The sequence below is a fragment of the Pseudorca crassidens genome, chromosome 20, assembly GCF_039906515.1.
Source record: "Pseudorca crassidens isolate mPseCra1 chromosome 20, mPseCra1.hap1, whole genome shotgun sequence".
Taxonomy (NCBI): domain Eukaryota; kingdom Metazoa; phylum Chordata; class Mammalia; order Artiodactyla; family Delphinidae; genus Pseudorca; species Pseudorca crassidens.
The window spans coordinates 18,085,322-18,100,143 of record NC_090315.1 but is presented as its reverse complement, the minus strand read 5'-3'; the positions used below and the strand labels follow the sequence as shown (position 1 = coordinate 18,100,143).

Genomic DNA, 14,822 nt, shown 5'->3' with positions numbered 1-14,822 from the left:
GCATTTATAACAATGATTGTTTCCACCACTAGAGAATAAACGTATGAGGGAGAGGGCATTATCCACTTCCTACAGCTCCTGCGAGGACCTGGCATCTAGTAAGTGCTCAATTCTTCAGTAATTAATTTTCATAGTAAGTCTGTGAGGACACAGCTGACCCCTCCCGCCCGGAGGCTAAGTCACAGTGGAGAACCAGGGTGGCCCTGCGGACTCTGGCCACCGGTCCTCAACCCCCGCCCTGGCTGTCCCATTTGGAGGTCCTCCGTCCCTAGGCAAGGGGGCGCAGGGCCCTCCCCGCCCCGCTCGCGCAGGGAATGGTTGGGGACCGCTCCTAGCCGCTTGGTCTGCAGCCACCCGGCGTCCGCCTGGGGCGGGGGCGGGGCCTGCCCGGAGACGTCACTTCCGGTGTACACAGCCGGTTCGGGCGGTGAGCTAGGGGCCGGGGCGCGTCGCAGGTGAGGAGCGGGCGCGAGCAAGTGCTGCCTGGCGCAGGCGGGCGGGCTCAGGGGGTGGTGGGTGGGTGGTGGGGGCCGCGGCCGGGCCTGGCGACTGGACGAGCTCGCGGGGCGCCGCTCCGCTTGGGGCCGCAGGGCTCAGGGCCGTCGGCTCCCGCCCCTTGCCCGTCCGCTGTGGAGGACGCCGGGCTCTGGGAGCGCTGGCTGACCGGACGGAAGCCTGGAGGGGCCTCCTGGCTCGTGCCTGAGAACGGGGGCGCGGCGGGGACCCCGCGGACGCGGGGCAGGAAGGGCGGGGGGCGCTCCTCGGGCCGCCGGAGCCGGGGAGGTCGGGCTGGCGCCGGGACCCGCTCCCGGAAGCCCGCCGAGCAGTTAGCGGAGGGACGGCGGCCTGTGGGTCCCGGGGTCTACCGGGACTGCCTAGGGACGCGGCCCTCACGCCGCCCCGCGGCTGCCGGTCGGCTGCGCGCACCTTCCCCGCCGGGCCGGGCCCCGAGGAACACGATTTTCCGGCCCCGCTGAGCCCGCTGGCGCAGTCGGGCCAGGGGAGGTTCCGCGGGGACCGCCGGAGGGCCGGGGCTGAGGATGAAGGACCCACGGCTGAGGGGCGAGCGTAGGGTCAGGGGTGTGTCTTCCTGCTCCGCGCGGTGCGAGGAAAGAAGCATGCCTGGTTGGCATGATAAGAATTTTGTTTATTCTCTTCACAAATTTTGCCAGATAAATACTCAGCTTGGGGGGGGGGTTAATTTGAAAATAGCTTGTTTCCGCTCCTTGCCCCCATTATAAAAGCAACTCATTCTCCTTTCTTCACATTCAAGACAGCACAAAAAGTGTTGTGACAATACTTTTTAAAGTGACAGTCATCCACCAACCTACCGCTCAGTGACAGCCATTGCTAACATTTTGGTGATATCAATAAATACAGATATTATCACTTCTATGGACTTCATAATGTACCATTGTATATCATAAGTTAACCAAACCAACATATACCAAGTTAACATGTAGATTGTTTCTAATTCGTCACAAGATAGACAGTTCTGCCAAAAGGATTTGTCTGATTGTTGTTTTGGGTTAAATTTACAAATGAGGTCAAAGGTAACATTCATTTAAAAAATACATAGTAGTATTTTTCCTTTGTTGACACTTCAAAAATTATGCTCCATCCCAATATTCATAACATCCATCCATATTTGTTTCTCATTTCATGGTTTTATTTTTACTTTTAGCTGTTTTAAATTTACTTAAAATTTGGTTTTGGTTGAAGATATGAAGTTATTTTCCAAATAGGTTAATTTTCCCAACTTTACTGAAAAAACTGTAATTGCTGTTTTATCATATTTTAGACCTAAAGTTCTAAGTTTGTGTTTGTAAAGGACTACTTACAGATTTGATATTTAGATTTTGTGTATGCTGTTTTATAATTCCATTCACAATATCTTTTTTAAAAATCATTTTCCTTTGCAAGTCCAGGATGTATTTCATGTTTGAGACTTTTTTCTCTTGAAGTAAAAAAAAGTTTAGTTATTGCTGTTTCATTTGCTGTCTTGCTGACAAGATAACAAACTCCATATGAAGAGTTCAGGTTTGTTGTGGCAACTTTTCAGTCTGGCATTTGAGATTCTAATCTTCCTCTATTTTTGCACACGAATACGTAGGTTAGCATTGGAGACCAAGATAGAAAAGTTCTCAGATTCCCTTGGCAAGCCTAGATTTTTCAATCTAAAATTATCTCTGGATTTTTGGAAGACAACATGTTTTAAGCATCCTCTTTAAAAATTTTTAAACAAGTTGCACATGATTCTGCTGAAAATTTTACTAAGTGTTTATTCTGTTGAAAACCCGAAGCCTAATACACCAGCAGCTTTTTGTCAAGCGGGTCTAACAAGTTTATAGGAAAATGATTGTTTCTGAGAGTTAGTGGACTGGGGCATCACATGAGTTGAGTGTCCACTCTTTCCTTTTCCCTCCTGTGACTTTCTGCTTAGTGGAAAATGATGACCTTCCAAGGTGGAGAGAGAATGTTGGTTTGAATAAGGAATTACTTTTTTGGAGTTACAGAAAAAGCAGGATGCCATTTTCTCTTAGTTCTAAGTTCACCAAGAGCCTGAATGTTTCAGGGGTTGTGCTTCAAATGTCTTTATCCATAATGAAACTGTCCTCCTGAGAGTCCTCTGATTGATAGATGCCGTGGCTGCTGCTTTCTCATTTCCCTTGACCTTGACCATAAGCATTTGGCATGGTGAGCTACACTTTCTTGCTGTTGTGCATCTCCTCTTGGTTGGCCTTCTTGACTTAAGCTATTGTGATCATTAGCTTAACTTTGTGACTGTGCTTTTTCACTTGTCTTTGCTGCTTCTCTTCTTCCCACATCTGCCTGGAAGCATTTTCTAAGGCCCAGCTTAATATCTCTACCTCTTTCCCCCAATGCATGCTCCTTCCCACTTGTCCAGCATGTGACTTCTAGGTAGAGACCCATTTCACCCTCTCATCCTCTTTCCAGTCGGTGACCCCAGCTCAGACTTTGATGCAAGTAATTTCTTTCTCTTCCTCTAACTGACCCCTGGACATGTTTCTGAGGCCATACTTTCTGCAGGTTATGAAGCCCTTCATTGCTTCCCAAGGTGGCCTGTCCTTCATGACTCTAAAGTTCTTACCAGCTGACTTACCACAACTCTTCTTCCGTCTTTTTTTTTTTTGGCTGTGCCACGTGGCATGCAGGATCTTAGTTCCCCAACCAGGGATTGAACCCCCGCCCCCTGCAGTGGAAGCGAGGAGTCTTAACCACTGGACCGCCAGGGAATTCCCTCTTCTTCCTTCTTGATTTGGGTTCTATTGCCATTTGCTTTCTATTCCTACAATTTGATTTAAACTTGTACCTTTGCTCTGAGGGACTTCAAACATAATTTGATCCCACCCTGGATTAGAAAAATGAGACCCAATGAATTTAGTCATGAATTTAGTTATCTCACATTTCTGCAGTATTTACAGTATAGGCCAGTTACTGTACTGGAGGATTGGAATACAGAGCTGGAAGGCACAGCCTAGGAAAGAAAACCAAATAAGCAGTTGCCATCAAGTATCATAAGTGCCTAGAAGCAGGAGACAGGTTTTAGAGATCTTGCCTGTCTTGTTCACTGCTGCTATCTCCAGGGCCTAGAACGCAGTGTTTGGGGAACAATTAAGTATTTGTTGAATGAATCAATGATCATCTGAGAATGAAATCAGAATAAATGTCAAATCAGCTATCTGTAGAATAGATATAAGCCAAGAGACATTTTGTAAATGTAGTTTTGAGAATTTCAGGGAAAACTTTTAAGTTCAACCAAAATGACCCAGCTATAACCCTAGGAAGGCATGATTGGAATGTGTTTGTGGCCAGATGCTTAATTTTATATCCTCAGAAGAAAGATTTTGATTCTAGAAGGAGAGGGTTGGGATGATGTCTATGGAAATTGGGGTGGTGGGTCCAAGAGAAGAATTGGGTGATGTGTCTGTAGTACCTTCTGGGGACCTGGGCCAGAGGAGCTCTGTGCAGTCCTCCACTGGGCCTTTGCTCTTCCAGACAGATGGGTGCATCTCTGTTGATGCCTCTGGTGGAGAGAATCTTTCCTTTGCTTTGCTTCCATGATCCTAATGCCCTTTGATTAGAACATGGTTTCACATGGAGATTTCCTGTTGAGAGTGGTCTGCATCCAGACTCCTGGGTCAGATCCTGGACTTGAGTTGCTGGCTAACCTCTCTGGTTCCCCATCCGAGGAATGGGGATAGTAGTAGCACCTTCCTCTTCGCTGCCTGGCCCCCGGTAAGAGCTCAGTAGGTGTTAGCTCTCATCATTATTTATAAACTTTGTGACTGGCCTTCTGGTTAATACATCATTCACCTTTTGAGCTTAGATAGCCTGAATCAGTCCCCCTGAACCTACTTGCTCCTGGGTGCACTGGGAACCAGAGCTGAGAACCAGAAGGTGGGAAGTCATGACAGATAGGCTCTTCCCAAACTGCTTGTTCAGAGAATCCAGCTGCAGTTGTTAGGGAAGACTGTCAGGTGAAGGCTGTGCTTGAGCTGAGTACTGTGGGAATTGGTGAGTCCAGCACCACAGGAAGGGGAGAGGACTTTTAGGGAGGGCCACGACGGCTGTAAAGGTATAGAGCTGAGCAAGTTTGAGGTATGTGAGTTGCAGGAGATTTAGGCTGAAGGGTGGATAGATATGAATAGGGGAGTAGAGGGAAATGAGATTGGAAAGTGGAGCCAGCTTTTGAAGGTATAATTAATAACAGTCTCTAACTTATTGGGCATAACAGTGTGTCAGGTGCTATGTTCATCCCTTCGACTCACTGTGCTAGCCAGGTTTGGTGTGAAGTGCTTTGTGTATAATACCTTGTTTGGTCCTCATAACAACCCTCTGATGTAGCTATTTACTATTATAAGAGAAATGACATGTTGGATGTCTCCTCGATTCAGCCTGCACATTGCTACAGGGCTAACCCTTGACATCTGCTGTACGTTTAAAAGCCTTTTGTGACTTCTGTTTCCTGATGAAGTCCAAACCCACCAAGATTCTCTGACTTCATGAAATCATCTTTAAAGTGTGAAAATATGTGTCTTACAACTGAATAAAAGCAGCATAGGTGCAGATATGCATCAAACTCAGAGAAATATCATTTCAGTGAAAAAGGCAAGATGCAAGACAATGTGTATATGTGCCCATTTGTGTAAAAAAAGAAAGAGAGGGGGGATACACATGAAATAGGTTTCTAAGTGCAGAAAAACAATTCTCGAATGATAGAAAAGAAAGAGTGATTGCCTTTGGGATGAGGCCCCAGAAATCTAGGCTGTTAGACTGACCTGGCTTTTTCTTGCATACTCTTTTGTACAATACGAATTTTTTCCACTGTGTATGTGTATTTTCAATGAAAAAGTAATAGGAATTAAAATCTAAATGTCTGCTATATACATAGCAGTCACTTAGAGAGGGAATGTAGCATAGAGTTTTAAGGGCAAGGACTATATCCAGACTGCTTGGGCTCAAGTCCTGCCTCTACCACTTAACTAGTCACTAACCTCTAAATCATATAGCCTCTCTTTACCTCAATTTACCCTGTCTGAAAATGGGTGAAGTAACAGTACCTGCCTCCTGGGGTTATAGTGAGGCTTAAGGGAGTTAATATTTGTGAAGTCCTTAGAACAGTTCCTGACAGGTGTGGGTTTTTGTTGTTGGTGGTAGTGTTATGGCCCTGTGTTTTACACCAAAGTGAATGTGAAGATGTGTCCAATCTCTCTGTGTGCTTACAATTCATCTGGAAAGGGAAGACACACAGAGCTAATGATGAGTAATGGCAGTGGAGGCTGCAGGAGCTCAGGAAAGGCTCCATAGGAACTAAAGGGGCCTAAGATGGTGTCATCGAAACAGTGGATCTTAAATATGGGTAACTTCTAGAAAAAGTGAAAGGAGAGAAAAGGATGCAAAGAGGCTTGTTCCAGGTGTGATGTGTGTCCCAGATGGACTGAGGCAGAGAAATGAGACGGGAAAGCGCCTTGAGGGAGCCTGAAAGTGGAATATGTCGTGCCATGGCAGGTCATTGTTAGCCGGCAGAGTTTTTCTTAGCATATATAAAATGATGGGATTTATAGCGATGAGAGTTTAGGCTTGATGAAATGTGCTAGCTCTACCTTGAACTTTCAAGTGATTGTGAGATGTTCCTGTGTAATTTTTTTTTCTTTATTTTGTGTGTGTTTTTGTTTTTGTTTTTGTTTTGCCGTACGCGGGCCTCTCACTGTTGTGGCCTCTCCCGTTGCAGAGCATAGGCTCTGGATGGCGCAGGCTCAGCGGCCATGGCTCATGGGCCTAGCCACTCCGCGGCATGTGGGATCTTCCCGGACCGGGGCACGAACCTGTGTCCCCTGCATCGGCAGGCAGACTCTCAACCACTGCGCCACCAGGGAAGCCCCTTGTGTAATTTTTTTAATGAACCCCTTCATATAGGCCATGTGGGTTACTTGCAGGTTGGTGCTTATAGTCAGTGCTGCCAGTGGGCATCCTGGATGCAGGCCTCTACATTTACTGAATCTATTTCTGGGTTCATTCCTAGATGGTATTGCTTTTTTTTTTAAGCCATTTTGACTATATTCCTGTGTCTAGGCCACTGTCAGATACGTGCTTTTCCAGATTGGTAGTTGCAAAGAATCATAATGTGAAAGTTTTTGAGTGTGGAATTAGAGCTAGATATTACCTAAAAAAAATCAAATTTTCTTATTGAAAATGATTTTGGGATTAGGTGCTAGTGAGATGGTCGTATGACTGGGGAACCTGGGAATACCTGAGTCTTCCCCTACCCCACTCCCAGGTCCCAGAGGGGGATATATGTGCCTGAGAACAGGTAGAGGAAGGCTGGCTTGGCTCCCAGCCTTGAGTGCTGTAGGCTGGTAACCTAGGGAGGGAGAGGTGAAAGTGGTTCCTCTCACCAGCTCACAAGGACCTGTCTTGTCTCTGGGTCTCCAGGTAGGAAAGGATGTACCGTGCCTGTCCTTGTCCTTAAGTCACTTTGTAATGTGCTTTGTAAAGCAAGGTGATTCATTCCTTAGCACTGTCCGTGTTCTTTTTCTAGTTTGGGGCTGCAAGAGGGAGTGGTAGGCAGGGAAATGGGAGGAGCCATGACCTCCTTCCCGTCTTGAGAACACAGGGCAGCACTCCTTTTAGTTTGTTGCCAGGACTTTGGGAGTTGGGGCCAGGGCTGCAAGAAGGTAAGAAATATTTTTGAAAGTTGTTGTAACTGTGTGGTATTTGGGGTGGGGGTGGGGAGAGGGAGTTAGTATTTTTACTGCTAGTAGGCCAGAATGAAGAATTTTTAAAAAAGATAAAATGCCGCCTTCTGACTGGTTCCTGGCCTGTTTCAGAGCAGTAGTTCCATTTATTGAGTGCTGTCCTTTATGGATTTAATCCTCACCGCAGTACTGAAGAAACTGAGGCACAAGAGTTCAGGTAACTTGCCTGAGGTCATAGAGTGATTAAGTGCCGTTCATTCGACTGATGGTTACTGAGAGCAGGATTTCATATCTAGGGTCAATCTGTCTCCCAAACCCATACCCATAACTACTGCATAACCTCTCAGCATTGAGAGATTTCATCTTACCCACGAGGTAGGAACATGAGCCACTGCAGGCCTGCTCTCTAGGGCTGTCTTCCCTGCCTCAGGAAGCGGTGGGAGGTAGGGGTGAGATGGGCAGGAGGCTCCTTGAATGTCCTCATTGCTAAATATTTGACCTGCTGAAATGTTTGTGGAGAAGAATGAGCTCCCTAGCTGTAACTCGGATTTGCTGTTCTTTTTGAGAGATGGAAAGGCTTGCTGGGTGTGCAAAATTGGAGTCAGTGTTCCCAGCCTGGAGGAAGGAGCTTCTATAATATCCACTGATGAAATTTTTCATGGGTACCTTAAATTTTCAGAAATGGTCCTGAATCTGAAGTGTATTTATCTAAAGTTTATATAGTTCCTCTCTGTAGTAAGAGAAATAATTTCCATATTATGTTTTGATTTACCTGTTTGTATATAAGCTTCTTGATAAATACTTGTTTTTCCCCATTTGAGGTTAGTTTTGGATAGGTTCCACAGTGCAAGTTGTTAAGAATGAGTAACACTATACAACTTTTGAGTTCTTAAATAACTTTCTAATGGATACATTAGTTTTCACTAGTTCAACATGCTTTTTTTACAAGTTTGGAAACTTTTTGGATAATTGAGCTAAAACTAGGCTTAAACAGAGCTGAGTAGATCAAGGCCTTATCATGCTGTAATAAACTGCAAAAATAAATAAATAAAAAATAAACTGCAGGTTTTTAATAGGTGTAGATTAAAAAAATTTTTTTAACAAATTGGATTTGAAAAATTAATCAATGTTTTGTGATTTTTACTTTAAAGTAATGATTTACTTTAAAGTAAGTTATTCTAACTCCTTGATTTATACTCGAATTTCCTTCAGCAGCACAGTTTATCACAAACGTTTTCGTAGTGCTTGGGTGCATTTTGATATGCAAATTTTTAAATTATCATTATTATTATTTTTGGCTGTGCCACTCGCATGTGGGGTCTTAGTTCCCTGATCAGAGATCCAACCCACGTCCCCTGCATTGGAAGCAAGGAGTCTTAACCACTGGACCACCAGGGAAGGCCCTGATATGCAAATTTTTATTGGTCTGAGACCATTTCAGTTTACAGATGTAAACTTTGTTTCACCTGAGTAAACTTTTTCAGATGTTTAGGAGCCAACTTTGTTCACCTTTTGGTGGTGTATGGTAGTTGCTTGTAGATAAACCTTTTCTTGGCAAGGCTCTGACCACCACCACCCCCCTTTTTCCTTTTCTTTTGAAGATTTCTGTTTAACAAATATTTTTTTGGCTTAGAGTGTTTCTCAAATAAAATTCAAAAGTTCTTATATTTAATTTGTTGTTATTTTTTGTTTTGTTTTTGTTTTTTTGGTTTTTTTTTTTTTTGGCCACACTGCTCAGCTTGCAGGATCTTAGTTCCCTGACCAGGAATCGAACCGGCACCCTTGGCAATGAAAGCACAGAGTCCTAACCACTGGACCGCCAGGGAATTCCCTGGCCTATTTTGTTTTTAACCTGTGTTATTTTGAAACTAAATTTCAACTCTGTTGACTTTGTGGTTAGAAAATTTATTTCTTCTGCTTAACTGAAATTATCAGTTATTTGTAGATTACCAGATATAAAAGCTCTTCAAATCTGCTGATGACAACTTGCTTTGTTTTTATAGAGGAGTGTCATATTTTGTGATGATAAATTGTTTTAGAGCAAGTGTCAGTACAAGGGGCAGTCAGGTGTCAGTCACCACGTGGGAGCACTTGGTTCCTCCATTAGACCAGAAGCTCCTTGACGTCAGCACTGTTAACCTCTGCATCCTGGGTGCCTGGAGCATTCAGGCACGACTTACAGGGTTGAGCCATGCCTGTGGGCACAGGTGTAGAAGCATCTTTATTTTAACTATGATAGATTCCAGCTATGATTAGAATTTTTTAGAATTCTATGAATAGAATTTTTATTTAGTAGGGTTTTTTCTATCTACTTGAGTTTTCATACCTCAGTATAGGAAAGCATGGGCTTCAGATTTTGTCAACCAGTCAGTTATTTAGTAATTTTCCTTTTGTTTTGTTTTAATAGCAGTTTTAGTAGCCACTTCTTGACTAGGAAAAATGTAGTTTAATCTTGACTTCCTTAAAACTTTTTCATTGACATTTTTTTACTCTGATAGAACTTTAATGTTTCAGGAATTGTTGCATGATTCTTTAAATTAAAATGCGTTAGTGTTCCTTGAAAATTTTCTATATAAACTAGTGTCCAGTTTTGAACATACTTTTCTTTGGGAGCAGTCTCCTGGGCACAGAAGTAGTCTGGGCTTGGTGGACCCAGAAATGTCACTTCCTTTCCTCTGGCCTTGGCTCTCCATGCCTCCCTTTCCGTTTTGATGTTTTAATGATACCCTCCCTGCTCAGTGATTTGTGTTCAGGAAGCTAGGCAGTGATTACCTTTGTTTCTGCTTTGTGAATTTCTCCCCCCACTTCCTATTTTTACTGAGCAACTACAGGAAGTGAGGCGGCTCCTGGCTGGCTGCTGCTAAGCTCTGATGTTAGGTGGCAGAGGACAAGGCCTTAGGGCCTAAGCCATTCAAAGCATTTTACACCTTTGACTTTGCACTGCCTCCTTCTTCAGGAATCGTAGGAACACGCTCTTATGATTGGGTGATTGGGTTGAGATGACCACGTGTCCTTGTCAGCCTGGGGTTGGGGGGAATTGGGTGCCGCTCAGCTGGAGGGCAGAGCTTTTGTGAGGTAGATGAGAGGTTGTTCTAGCAGTAACAACAGAACATAGTGGCGCTGTGGAGAAGTAGCTGTTGTGGGTGGACAGTGTGGCAGGAACAAAAGGTGGGTTGAAGAGACCTGTTGCAAGTAAGGCTGGAGAGGTGATTCTGGATTTGGGCGGGCCTGGACTGGCAGGCTTGGCGTGTGAAGTGAGCAGCCCATCTGCTCTCTGAGGTCTTTGCCGAGGCCTCGGCCTCTATGGTGCTCGCCTTCCTCCCAACTCACGGCATTTGTTTTTTCAACCAGGTATTTAGCATTTACCTGCCTCTTTTCCAGTGATACCTCAAATGGACCTGTTGTAGCTTAACTTACGGGGAAAGTTTGTATCATCTTCCCAGAAAGAAGTAACTTTTTTATGTATTAGGTACTTGAATATAGAAGGAACTTGTTTAGCAGAGTTGCTCAATAGCACTACTATCGACATTTTGGGTGGATAATTGTTTGTCTTTAGGTGGACGGGGGGTTGTCCTGTGCATTGCAGGATATTTAGCAACATTCCTGGCCTTACCCACTAGCACCCTCCCAGTTGTGACAACCAAAAAATGTTTCCAGACATTGCTAAATGTCCCCTGGGCAGATGTCTGTGTGTGTGTGTGTGTGTGTGTGTGTGTGTGTAATCATCTTCACTTGTTGAGAGCCACTGTGTTAAAAGATTGAATGCTGACTTACTAATTTTGTGAAATGGAATAAAATAGAATGGTTTCTTGGGATTGGAGCTATTTATTAGTTTCTATTCCAGTATCTGACATTCTCATACATTTTTAGCATGCTACTTAGATTTTGCTATTGTCTATCTATTATGCTTTCATTGAAAGATCTGGGACCTGAGCATCTGGAAGCTTGGCTTTTGGTCTTCATAGAAGATATTCTCTCTTGGCCTTACATGCTTGCTCCTGAAGGCTAGTTCTTTGGAAGCTGAACAGTGCTGGCATAAAGGAGAGAGCAAGAGGCATTTAGGATGTAACAGTAACAATAGCCAACATTTATGCAGCAGTTGCAATAGCCCAGGTGAGACCAGGTGAACAGGATTGAACCATGAACTGTGGTGAACAGGATTAGCAGGACTGAATGTAAGGGATTGTAAGGAAAGGGAACAGGATAGGGACCATCTGGGATAATACCTTACGTTTAGGTGCAGGGTTGGTAGTGCCTTTAACCAAGGCAGTAAATGCAGGAGGAAGACCGGGGAATGGAAGGATGACTAACATTTGAAGTCCCAGGAGAGAGGGGTCTTGACTGGAGAGGTGAATTTGGGTCATTAGCAATGCATATGGCTATGATCTCCTAAAGAGAGACCACTTTCCTTTCTTTTCATTGCTTCAGCTCAACTTCCTGCCAATTCCTGCCAAGAATCCTACAGCTTGAAACCATCTCCTAAGGGTAATAAACAGAATGTCCTGGTCTAGATCATTGATGGAGGTGGAATAATGCAGTGATGGAGACCTCCGCTGCTAGTGGCAGACTCCCAGGCCCCAAACCCAGCTCTGTTGGGGACTGCTACCTTACCCGTGTGGCAGGAACTTGAAGAACTCACTCAAGCTCTTTAACTGCCTCACAGGATCCTTGTGAGCATTAAATTAGGTAACAGATGTAAGGTGCATAGCACAGTGCCTGGCACTCAGTACCCGTTCAGTTAATGTCAGTTGTTTTTATTTTACAGTTCTAGTGAGCATTAAATGAGATTATGTATCCAAAGCTCCAGGTATAATGCTTGACACATTGTAGTCACTTAATGAATGGTAGTTTTGTTGAGAAGTACTTGCGTGAACATGTCATGTCATCAGCTTTTTTTTTTTTTTTTTTCCAAAGCAGAACCTTTTATCTAGCACTTAGCTACTGCCTCTGTGGATAGCAAGACTGACCGTGTGAATGCTGTATAGAAATAACCATTAAATAAATACTGAGGATGAACTAATCATTCAACAGACATCTGTGCTTGGCACTCTCTGATATCTTGAATGAGCTCGGTGATCTTGGTGGTTGGAGGTGGCAGAGAAGCACAGGGGAAACTGGCAGTTGTGATGCAGTACGTTACAATACAACAAAGACAGTGCTAAGATAGGGCTAAAGACAGGCTGTTATGGTTGCACACAGAGGTGCTTCTACCTCAGTCTTTGTCAAGGTGGCTTCCCAGAGGAGCTGACATCTCAGTTAGACATCCAGGAGGAGTGAGAGTAAGCCAGGAGAGCTTTCCATGCAGAGGGAGCTGAATGTGTAGATGGTGAGAAGAAAGATGGCACAAGCAAGAACTAGGCAGAAATGGGATGAGGGAGGTGGGGGGAAGTTGGGAGAAAGTTGGGAAGGTAATGGAGAGCAATAATCGATTTTAAGCAGGAGAGTGGCGTGATTAATCACACAGCAACCAGAGACGAGCAGTCCAGGCATTTAGAAGATAACTCAGGGGCTTCCCTGGTGGCGCAGTGGTTGGGAGTCCGCCTGCCGATGCAGGGGACACGGGTTCGTGCCCTGGTCTGGGAAGATCCCACGTGCCGCGGAGCGCCTGGGCCCGTGAGCCATGGCCGCTGAGCCTGCGCGTCCGGAGCCTGTGCTCCACAACGAGAGAGGCCACAGCAGTGGGAGGCCCGCGTACCGAAAAAAAAAAAAAAAAAAAAAAGATAACTCAGGAGGCTCCTCTGTAATTCAGACAGGAGGTAAAGAAGGTTTGAACTTCGGATTGGCAGTGAAAATAGAAGGAAAAAGACTTGCAAGATGTTAAGGAGGCAGAAAGGATATGACTAAATGATTAATTGGATATAAAGAAGAGTAAGGAGTAGAGGATAACTCCAGGTGTCTGGCTTGTTCAGGTAGGTTAATGGTGATGCCATTCACCAAGACAGGGAAGGAATATGGAAAGACTGGGGAGAGTTGGTTTTGGACATTTGATTTGGGGACCTGTCCATTAGGTAGTTGAATATTTGGGATCTGGAGTACAAGAGAAAGATCTGGGCTAGAGAGATGGATTTGGGGATCATCCCAGTGAGAATATGTTGATCTTAGAAACAGGGCACAGCATAGAGCTCTGAGGAACCACAGCACTTCGGGTCTGTCAGATGGGGAGTGGCTCAAAGAGGCAACTAAGAACGGCCAGAGGGACAGGAAGAAAGGAAGGAGAACTAGCATCTTTTCATATCACTCTTTTTAATGTGGTAACACAAGGGGAGCCAAAAAAGTAGAGCCCTAATGAGAGAGAGAACTAAGAACTGAATCAGACATTTTCTCTTGTCTGGATAGATACTTTAAACTTGTGAATGTTGAGAATAAAAATCTTCAAAGCATTTTTTTGGAGTGCATTTCTAAATATGGCTTGTGTCATTCTGAACTGACCGAAAAAGCACCATGGAAGTGGTTGGGCTTTGAACTTCATGGGCAATAACTTTACTAACCTCCCTAATTTCCTGTGGTGTCCCCAGATTATTAAGGGTGGGTATTTAGATTTACATTGTTGTTGTCTAGAGAGGACAGAGAATTTTCTGTATTTTTTTCCTCTGAAGAAGTTGTTTATGGAGTGGTTCACCTTTATTTTTTAAATAACAGCTTTATTAAAATGTAAGTCACACACCATACAGTTCACCTATTTAAAGTGTATAATTCAGTGATTTTTAATGTATTCGTAGAGTTATGTAACTACCACCAGAATTTCAGAACATTTTCATCACTCCAAAAAGAAACCCTGTACCCATTAGCAGTCATTCCTCATTCTTCCCATTTGCCCCAGCCATAGGCAACCATTAATTTTTCTGTTTCAGTGGATTTGCCTATTCTGGACATTGCATGTTAATGGGATCATACAATACGTGAACTTTGTGTCTGGCTTCTTTTTTTTTTTTTTGCGGTATGCGGGCCTCTCACTGTTGTGGCCTCTCCCGTTGCGGAGCACAGGGCTCCGGACGCGCAGGCTCAGCGGCCATGGCTCACGGCCCCAGCCGCTCCGCGGCACGTGGGATCTTCCCGGACCAGGGCACGAACCCGTGTCCCCTGCATCGGCAGGCGGACTCTCAGCCACTGCACCACCAGGGAAGCCCTGTGTCTGGCTTCTTTCACTTGGCATAATGTTGTTTTCAAGGCTCATCCGTGTTGTTGTGTGTATCAGTACTTCATCCATTGTTTTGGCCCTGCAGCACAGCTTGTAGGATCTTAGTTACCCAACCAGGTATTGAATCCAGGCCCTGGCAGTGAAAGTGCCGAGTTCTAACCACTGGACCACCAGGGAATTCCCGTACTTCATTCCATTTATAATTGAAGAATATTATTCCATTGTATGGCTATACCACTAAGTTGTTAGACGTTTGGGTTGTTTCCACTTTTTTTTTTTTTTTTTTTTTTTTTTTTTGCGATACGCGGGCCTCTCACTGTTGTGGCTTCTCCCGTTGCGGAGCACAGGCTCCGGACGCGCAGGCTCAGCGGCCATGGCTCACGGGCCTAGCCGCTCCTCGGCATGTGGGATCTTCCTGGACTGGGGCACGAACCCGTGTCCCCTGCATCGGCAGGCAGACTCTC

At 44.8% G+C, this 14,822-nt stretch overlaps 1 protein-coding gene across 6 annotated transcripts in view; it reads left to right on the top strand.

Moving 5' to 3' along the window:
- The first annotated feature begins 380 nt into the window (after positions 1–380).
- Positions 381–14,822, top strand: part of GARRE1 (granule associated Rac and RHOG effector 1) — an 82,215-nt gene continuing 67,773 nt past the window's right edge. For 2 of the 6 annotated variants that reach the window (XM_067718282.1, XM_067718288.1), the window contains exon 1: positions 381–455. The gene's annotated coding sequence lies outside the window, so the exon portion shown is untranslated. Of the gene's footprint in view, positions 456–7,139; positions 7,200–14,822 lie in introns of those variants that run through there. The other 4 variants (XM_067718283.1, XM_067718289.1, XM_067718284.1 and 1 more) reach the window with 4 other exon arrangements.